Source organism: Pinus tabuliformis, chromosome J, assembly GCF_031772625.1.
Source record: "Pinus tabuliformis cultivar Carrire ecotype Pingquan chromosome J, CPIR1, whole genome shotgun sequence".
NCBI classification, from domain to species: Eukaryota; Viridiplantae; Streptophyta; class Pinopsida; order Pinales; family Pinaceae; genus Pinus; species Pinus tabuliformis.
This window is the reverse complement of record NC_142295.1, coordinates 496,753,543-496,762,409: the sequence shown is the minus strand read 5'-3', so window position 1 is coordinate 496,762,409 and position 8,867 is coordinate 496,753,543.

Genomic DNA, 8,867 nt, shown 5'->3' with positions numbered 1-8,867 from the left:
AAACATTCGAAGGCGACTAGAGTCACCTTTTTGTCCTTTTCTCGACTCTTAAAACATGAAAAGGTCAAGTTCAGTTCCTTTGTCTTAAAATTTATTCGGCCGCGTTCACATTTACCTGGTTAGATCTTGTTTGCGTTAGCTTGAGTAGGCTTCTTTTCGTTCTCGATGGCAACTTTTCCGGGGTTCACCAACCCAGGGATCCCCTCTGACGGGAACCCTGGTCATTTCGCTCCTTTTGGAAATGTTGGTGCTCCTTATATGGCGACGTTGTCCCTCCCAGGGTTAACTGTTGGGTTGCCGGTTTGGTTGTTCTCAACCTCTTTGGTCCCTGCCGTCTCACCGTCTAGTCAATCCGTCCCTCCACCTGAACAACATCATGTTGATTCTAAGGTGGATCTCTCCCCTTCTACGCCCACTTCTACGTCCTCATCTTCTACTTCACCTGGTGAAAGTCTAGATTCGAGTAACCAGGTGGCTAAGAAGAAGAAGACGAAGAAGAAGAAGGCTCCCAAGGGAGAGGCTAAAAGTGCAGCTCCTACCCCGAGTACACCTGAAGTCGGGCCACCTTCCGCTCCTCCGCGGAAGGTCAAGTTTCCTTGTCGATTATGCAAAGAGGACCATCTTCTTCGCGATTGTCCTGGCATTCCCAGGGTACTAGAAGTATGGTCTCGCAATCCGGCCCGCCCCTCATCGTCCTCTGAAGCTCACGGCGATGCTACCTTATCAGTTGGGAATGGTAAGGGAAAAGGGAAGATTTGAATCCCCTGTAGACTTTGTGAAGGCAATCATCCCCTTCACTTTTGTCCACTCATGGATAAAGCCTCCGTTGTCTTGGAAAGTCTTACAGCTCCTTCACCCCAACTTCCCATTGGTTATCAACGTCTCTCTGTAGCCGCAAATTGTTCCCCTGCTGACAAAGAGATTGATTCATACTCTTCTCTTGTCCAGCCTCCTCTTCCCGAACCTGGCTGTGCCCAGCTTATTCCAGACCAACCATTGGTCGGAAAGAGTGTCGACTCGAGTTCACCACCCGTCAATCACTCTTTTTCGGACGAGCATCACGCCCATGTTCTTCTCGTCTCTTCAGATTCTCCTGAGTCCCGAAATGACTCTCCTAACCCAGCTGCTCCCGAAGGTTCTCCTTTGGTTCCTTTAGCACATGGGGGCAATCATACGATTCCCCCACCAAGTAGTCTGGTCGCTTCCTTTGATTGGAATCCCCTAATCGTCGGTCGCCTTCCATCCCATATGCCTTTCCAGATCACAGTACATGCCTGTGTTAAGGCAATACTTGGCACTGTTTTGGATGAAGGGGCATCTGTCAGTCTTATGCTGTACACTACTTGGCAAGCTTTAGGTTCCCCGCAGCTTGGGCCAGTCACTCAGAATCTGTTGGCCTTCGACGGAGGAGCCTGTCCATCTCTAGGAGTTCTCCCGAAGTTCCCTATTACTTTGGGAGGCAAAACTGTCTATATAGACGTCTTGGTTACCCAAGGTGTTTTAGACTTTAGTCTTCTCCTTGGTCGCGACTATGTTTACGCCATGGGGGCCCTCGTTTCTTCACTTTTCCGTGTGGTTTGCTTTCCGCACGATGGAAGAATTGTGACTATCGATCAAGTGTCATTCGTTAGTCCCTCGATGCCTCCTACGCCGTTGTCGTCCCCTCCTAGTTTTCATCCACCAGTTGCATCTACCCCACCACAGATCAACTACGTGGCCACTTATCCCATGCCTGGATCCAGTGATGCCGCCATCCTGCATAGTGTCCTGGGGGAATTGGGCCCTGACTTCCAAGATGTTTCCCTTCCACCGGGAGTGGCAATCTTGGAAGCCCCGACTTTCTATTCATTATGATGAAGTTCGGGTGGAGCATAGTTCACTTTCCTATGTCAAGCTCCTTAAAAAATGAAACTAGGTCCGTTCGGAGCATAATTCGCTTTCCTATGTCAAGCTCCTTAAAAAATGAAATTGGGTCTGGTTGGAGCATAGTTCGTTTCCCTGTGTCAAGCTCTTTAAAACAATGAAACTAGGGGTCCGGAGCACAATTCCTTGTCTTCTGTCAAGCTCGTTAAAAAATGAAACAAGGGTTATGAGGATAGTTCTTTTACTGTGTCAACCTCATTAAAAAATGAAACAACCCCTTTTCCCAATCGAGTCTTTGATTAAGATCTCGTAAAATCCAAGTCGAGTCTTTCCAAGATCTCGAAAGTGAACCTTCATTCCATCCACTGTGTTGAATGCAATGAAGCTTGGGGGGCATGTACCTCGTTTTGCGTCATTATGCTGGGGGCATGCGAACTTATAACAAGCATAGTTTTTCGTTTCAAGCTTGTGTAAACATGAAACAGAATCCAGCAAAGTTCTACATGGTTCAAGCTTGTGTAAAAACGAACCCATACCTGATTTACATCTCGTCATTGCCTTTTATCTGCTAAATTCTGTTAGATGAGCCTTGGTTGTTTCATTCCATCGCCACCATCTCTTTGGCCGATCATATGCTTTCACTTGGTTGTTTTTCCTTTCCTGAGGAACTGCAGCGATGAGTAGTTTTATTAGCCAGCCTCTTGACCATTACATGTTTTGAGCAGTTCCACCATTGCCGGAACCAGTTGCTACCCTTTATACCACTCGTTCCTCTAGGATGAATCACCTTTAAGCTCTTTTCTGACTCTTAAAATATGAAAAGATTGCCGAGTATTTTCCCTTTTTGATCGTTAAAGAGAATAAAAATGGAGGTCTACTTTGAAAAGATTGCCGAGTTATTCCTCTTGACTCGTTAAATGTAAATAAGAGGCGGTCGTCTTTAAACCCTTTTCCGACCGTGTAAAGACGAAAAGATCGTCGGACCCTTGTTGTTTCAGGTTCGTTAACGGTTACGAAGCGACGTGGTTTTGATCGCTTTTTTACTTATTCAGGTCGGAATCACTACTCATGAAAAGTACTCCTCGATCGTAATGATCGGGCGGTTCTTTCGAGCATTGTTTTATACTTTTTTCGGGCCCGAGAGACACAACTTTACGAAAATGGACCCCCCTAGAGTTTACTTTTTTATTGTCTTTTCAAACTCTCTAAACATGAAAAGACGTCGAGTTCTTCCTTTTGTCAGACTCGTTAAAACCTAATGACATCGGATCCCGTCGGAATGACGCCTCACAAGCATATGCTATCCCTGTCAAGCTTGTTAAAAATAATCGGGGTACTCACCAGAAATGGTGGGGAAAATGGACCCATAATTATTATCGCGTCGGCAGTATGTCGCTCTTGAACATGGCACTAGTCTGCATTCGTGTCTGGGTGGGAACATCTCATCTTGTTTTACACTAGCCTCCGTGGGTTTGGGTTATCCTGTTTGACCTCTCATCTGCTCATTGCCTTGTCACCATGACCTCTGCTCATTTGATGTCAAATACTGCCAAGTCCACTGTCGTGCCGCCGATATGTTCAAGAGAAGTTGACCTCTGCAGAATTACAACCTCCCTCTGATACCTCACATAATTCTGATTCACCACAACATTCTTCCTCTGTCTCATGTCAATGATGTGGGAAACACTATGGCCACCTTTGGTCAAGGTCACTTCCTGTCGACTTCAGCTCATTATCCAGGAAGCTGATCTAGAGACTCCCTTCCGGTGCCTTGGAGCCTACATGCCTCAATGGCAGGTTCTTCGTGTTCGACGAGAGGTTTTCATCATTGGCCTCCGATCGAATGATTCTATGGGTGTTCGACGCCAGCTCACTCATTCGCACGCCGTAGATTGTACCTATAGTACCTTGAGGGCCATTGTCATTATTGGTGGTACCTCTCACGTCTGTTAACAACTTTCACTATTGGCTGGTAATCAGACGATGTTCATGCATGTTCGACTTCAACTCATGTATTCACATGCTTGAACTTGTACTCTGTTCGGGTCGAGATGGAGCGCAAGACCCTGGATTTTGTTTGTTGGAATCCAGGCTGCGATTTGTGGCTTATTATGATCTTTACATGACTCATTCACTGGATGGCTGCGACCATGCCTGAGTCTATTTATCGATCCTCACTGGATGGCTGCGCCCATACCTTGGATCTAGATTATTATGTACTCTGTTATGGATGGCTGCGCCCATACCACATATCATGTACTTGAGATATCAGTTGTACTTCTTTACGCAGGTTCTCCGGCGGCAGTGTTTTCAGTTACGCATGTTCTTGTAAAGCATTTCACCCCTCTCTCTCCCTCGGGCCTCATGCTTTAGGGGGCATCTGTTACACAGCAATTTGTCACCGTTTGTCACCGTCCCTGTTACCCCTCTCCCGCACACTGGAGGACTCATTCCGGGACCTGTGAGAAGTGACATGACCTGAAACCACTTGCATCATATTCCTCTAAGTATGAGCTTCATATGCCCTGAAGACATCTCCTGCAGAATACCCATGAAAACAACTCTTTTTGCATTAGCGCGGGTCCACAGTGTACTACCCGCGCCAATGGGGGAAATCCTCTAAAGAGGGCGCGCCATTAGCGCTCTGTCCCAGAGTCGCACTCGCACCAACCAAATTGAGTAAAGTTTTTAACAAACAAGCTTCCGAAGGTTCTCCTTAACCCATTCACCAACTGAATCTATGTTGAGCTAGGATGGTTTGGCTTCGAATCTCCATAGAAGGGAAGTGGTTTGCCACCTTTCATGGAAGCTTCTTAGTGATAAAGCCAATCCCATGAATAATGTGGTTGATCCTATCTCTTTCCTCTCTATCTATAAAAGATTGTCTCTATGCCTTGAGCAAGCTAGTTCCAGCATAGTGATAGAGAATTCTAGGAGTTCAAGAGTTTGAAGCTGCAAGAGCCTTCTTTGCACCCATAAGGCCAAATCTAAGTGAGGATATTCTTGTCACCAAAGAGAGAGAGGTTTGTTTCCCATCCCAACAAGCTTTGCAAGACTTGTGTAACTAACTACCCAGCCAAAGGAGGATTTGACGTCAGAACTATGGTTGTATTCTTCTTTGTTATTTATCAATAATAGATGACTATCATTATGGTTCCACTCTCATTCTCCTATGATTGATGTTGAGTTATATCTTTTCTGACTGATATATAATTGCATCTATTGGATTTTATGCTTGTATTCGTGTTGTTCTTTGCATGTGCAGGTTTCCAATCACAGAGATCGTGGGGATCGTGACCGGCCGAAGCAAAGGAACGAGAGCGACGTCTCTTCTACGAATATTAGCGTTGGAATCCAAGTAGGTTCTCATCATCCACCTTTAATTTGCAATTAGGAACTTGCGTGATAGCATTGTTTGATTGTTGCTAGACCTGGTCTGGGCTAGTAGGGATCGTCTCTGTCCGCAGAGAGGATTTACCTCCTCAACAATTGGTTTCTTCATCTCATTATAGAGAGAGCACCATCCCGATCCTATGTCGTAGCGTCTCTAGAGGATGTCCCATGTGGGGACCTTTTTCTCCATTAGACACCATATGAATATTTTGGCTTTTGCTGGACATTTTGATTTCCAAACTGACCTCCATGATCTGATTTTGATTGTTAGTTTTGTTGTGCTGATATCAATTACATATTTATAAATATGTGCTTGCTTATTGTTTCTTGTGCTAAGGTTTCTTTAGTTGTTTGTGCTTGTAAACAAGTAAATTTCCTTAAGTTTAATATGACATTCATGAGCAAAATAGCTTAACTGAACAATGTTGAACAACAACATTAAAAATTATAGCAAACCATCAGATAGGCACTAACACAGAGTTTTGATGAAGGAGTTCACCCCTCCTAGGCTACATCTCCTTGGTCCAACTTCCATGGCTTGGGCTTCTCTATTAGCTAAATTATGGAAAAATGTTGTTTTACAAAGCTCTACTGCTCCTGATACCTACACCAATGTGTTCAACATGTTGAAATTAGCTAGGAACACCTTTTCTTGAGCTCTATTTGATCGAAAATTGCTCTCCTTATGGCTCAAAATTTTTTTCCCTTGAAAAGCTCCTCTAAATCTAGAAAACTCCAGTTAGGGCCACTAAATTTGGGCTTGGCGCCAAAAATGTTAGAGTCCGCTAAACCACCGCTAGTTTAAACTACAGGTTAATTAAATGTTAAGTGAGTTTAACTGGAGTGATTAACGCTAATCCCGTGGATTAGGTTAATCGTAGTTTGAAACTACTGGCAGTCTCGTTGGAGGGTCACATGACGTGGTTTCATAGTGCAGACTGTCACGTCAACTAACCTTCGTCGAAACCTTGACAATAACATTAATTGTCGGATCCGTTCACATGGCTAATAGTTGGGGTCATGTCTACGCCGGAGCCGCCGTCACATAACTGTTGCAGTCACTGTCGTTGTGTTCACATGTGGCCTAACCGTTGTGGTGAAGTTTTTATGGCGCGGTTGTGGTAACTATTTGCAGCAACCACGTTTGTGTTCACATGTGGAGGGAAAGCCTGCGGACTGGCCCTCCTAACCGCTCGTTCCATCTGCATTAAACTTTAAATATATATGAAGAACTGTATGGTTAAGTAACACACGTAAGTGGAGGCGGTTAAGGCTTGTGGACTATATGTCGGAGGTCGCGGGTTAGACCCCGACTTACACCAAAAAAATTTTCGACTGTGCCGAGCCCTGCCTAGGCCTTTGGGAGGTGCCATGTGGTGACCTCAGAGCTTGCCACATGGCATTCTCTCATTGGTCCAAAAATTGACTAATCCAATATGCCACATCACCACCTGAAACCCAATAGAAGTACGCCACTTGTCAAACTGTGATTGCATGTTGACCAAACTGACCCTGCCTAGTCACTTGCCACGTCAGTAGTACAAACTGCTGATTATGCAGTGACTCAACATTTTGTTTGCAAATTCCGCCTATTTAGCAAAGCAAACAAAACATAATAACTTTCTCATACGAACTCGGTTTTCATCAAAACGAGTTGCGTTAGGATCATTTTTCTAAGACGGACGCGATCGTTTGCCATTCTGAGAACTTTGATTTTTGAGCTAAATACTGAGCGCCTGATCATTCCTCCCCAATAGAAGCCTTTTGGACCCCAAAACTCACCTTCTCGATCTACAACCATTTGGATTGAGAAGGCTTTTGTCCCTTAAGTCCCACTCTAAGGTATTCGACATCCCCTCTCTTCGAAGTTCTGATTCTTCTGTCAAGTATGAGATCTTGTTGAAGCTCATCTAGATATTCTAGCAAGAAATCATCTATTGATGGCAGCTGAACATGCTCTCCTTGATCATCAATCAAAGGAGGCTCGAATAATCTCAAATTCTCAACATTAACAACAAAATATATTTGCATATAAGGAGGCAAATCCAGCTTAAATGCATTGTTACCAATCTTTTCCAAAATTTTAAAAGGACCATAATGGATTGACTTAAGCTTTTTACCTTCCCCTTGAAGTCTCTCTTTGCTAATATATAACCAAACTTCGTCGCTAACTTGAAATTTGTGATCAACCTGGTGTTTGTCATGCCTTGCCTTATAACTGCTTTGAATTTTCTCAAATTGTTCCTGCACTTTATGATGTATCAACTGAATTTGCTTTATGAACTTCCTTGCCTCATTGACGTCACTGTGACCATCGATGGCAATATCTTTCCCAAAGATGAAGTCCAATGGCGATCTTGGCAATTACAGATAACATGCCTCAAATGGCGATGTGTTTGTGGAAGAATGCTTTGCTCTGTTGTATGCATGTTGTATGTAATGCAACTGTTCATCCCACAACATAAGATGTTTGTTGCAATATCCTATACAAAGATGAATGACTGTTCGGTTTACCACCTCGGTTTGTCCATTTGTTTGTGGATGAAAGGTTGTGCTCTTCTTCAACTTAGTGTCCATCATGTCCCACATATTTGACCAAAAATTCCCAACAAATTAAGAATCTTGATCACTTACAATAGAAGTAGGAAGACCAAAATGAACCCAAATGTTTTGGAAGAAAAGATGAGTTGTTTGTTCAGTTGTAATTTTCTTTTTACATGGTGTTAGTATGCACATCTTGCTCAACCTATATATAACTACATACAAGTAATCATGACCTTTCCTTAACAATGGAAGACCTCCTACAAAATCCATTGACATACTCTCCCATGGACGTGAAGGTACCAGAAGCGGAGTATATAAACCAATTTTCCTATTGCTAGGCTTACTTGTAGCACACAAAAAACATCCTCTTATGAAACGAGAAACATTATCAAACATGTGTGGCCAATAACAATACCTTTGGAGATTCGCTACTATCTTGCCGACACCAAAGTGTCCAACAATCAATGAAGTGTGCACTTCCCTTATGATATTGTTTCTTTCTCCCCGTGGAATACAAAACTTGCCCAAGTGATACAACAAACTATTATGTACATGATAATCCAACTCTTCAATTTGGTTTCCTTGACTCAAATTGGCATACACTTCTTGAAAGTCACTATCATTTGCATATTGTTCTATGTAACTTTCATGTAAAACATAATTTTGCTTGAGCATAATAGATGAATTTACAATAGGCCTTGAAAGCATATCATCTACCTTGTTGTAGATTCCATTTTTATACCTGATAACCAAATGAAATTGTTGTAGAAAACCCATCCATCTGAAATGTCGTGACTGTTGCAACTTTGACTGTGACTGTAAGTACTGCAATGGTTGATGGTCTCCCTCCCCATCAAATAGTGCTTCCATTTCTTAACATTTTGTACCAACGCATAAAGTTCTTTGTCATAATTGGGATAGTTAGTTACAGCTCCATTAAATATTTCAAAATGAAATGAAATGTGCTTACCATGCTGCAATAGAACTGCTCCCATGGCATAATCACTTGCGTTCGTTTGAATTTCGAATGGTTGTATAAGATCCGAGAGAGCTAATACCGGTGTTGA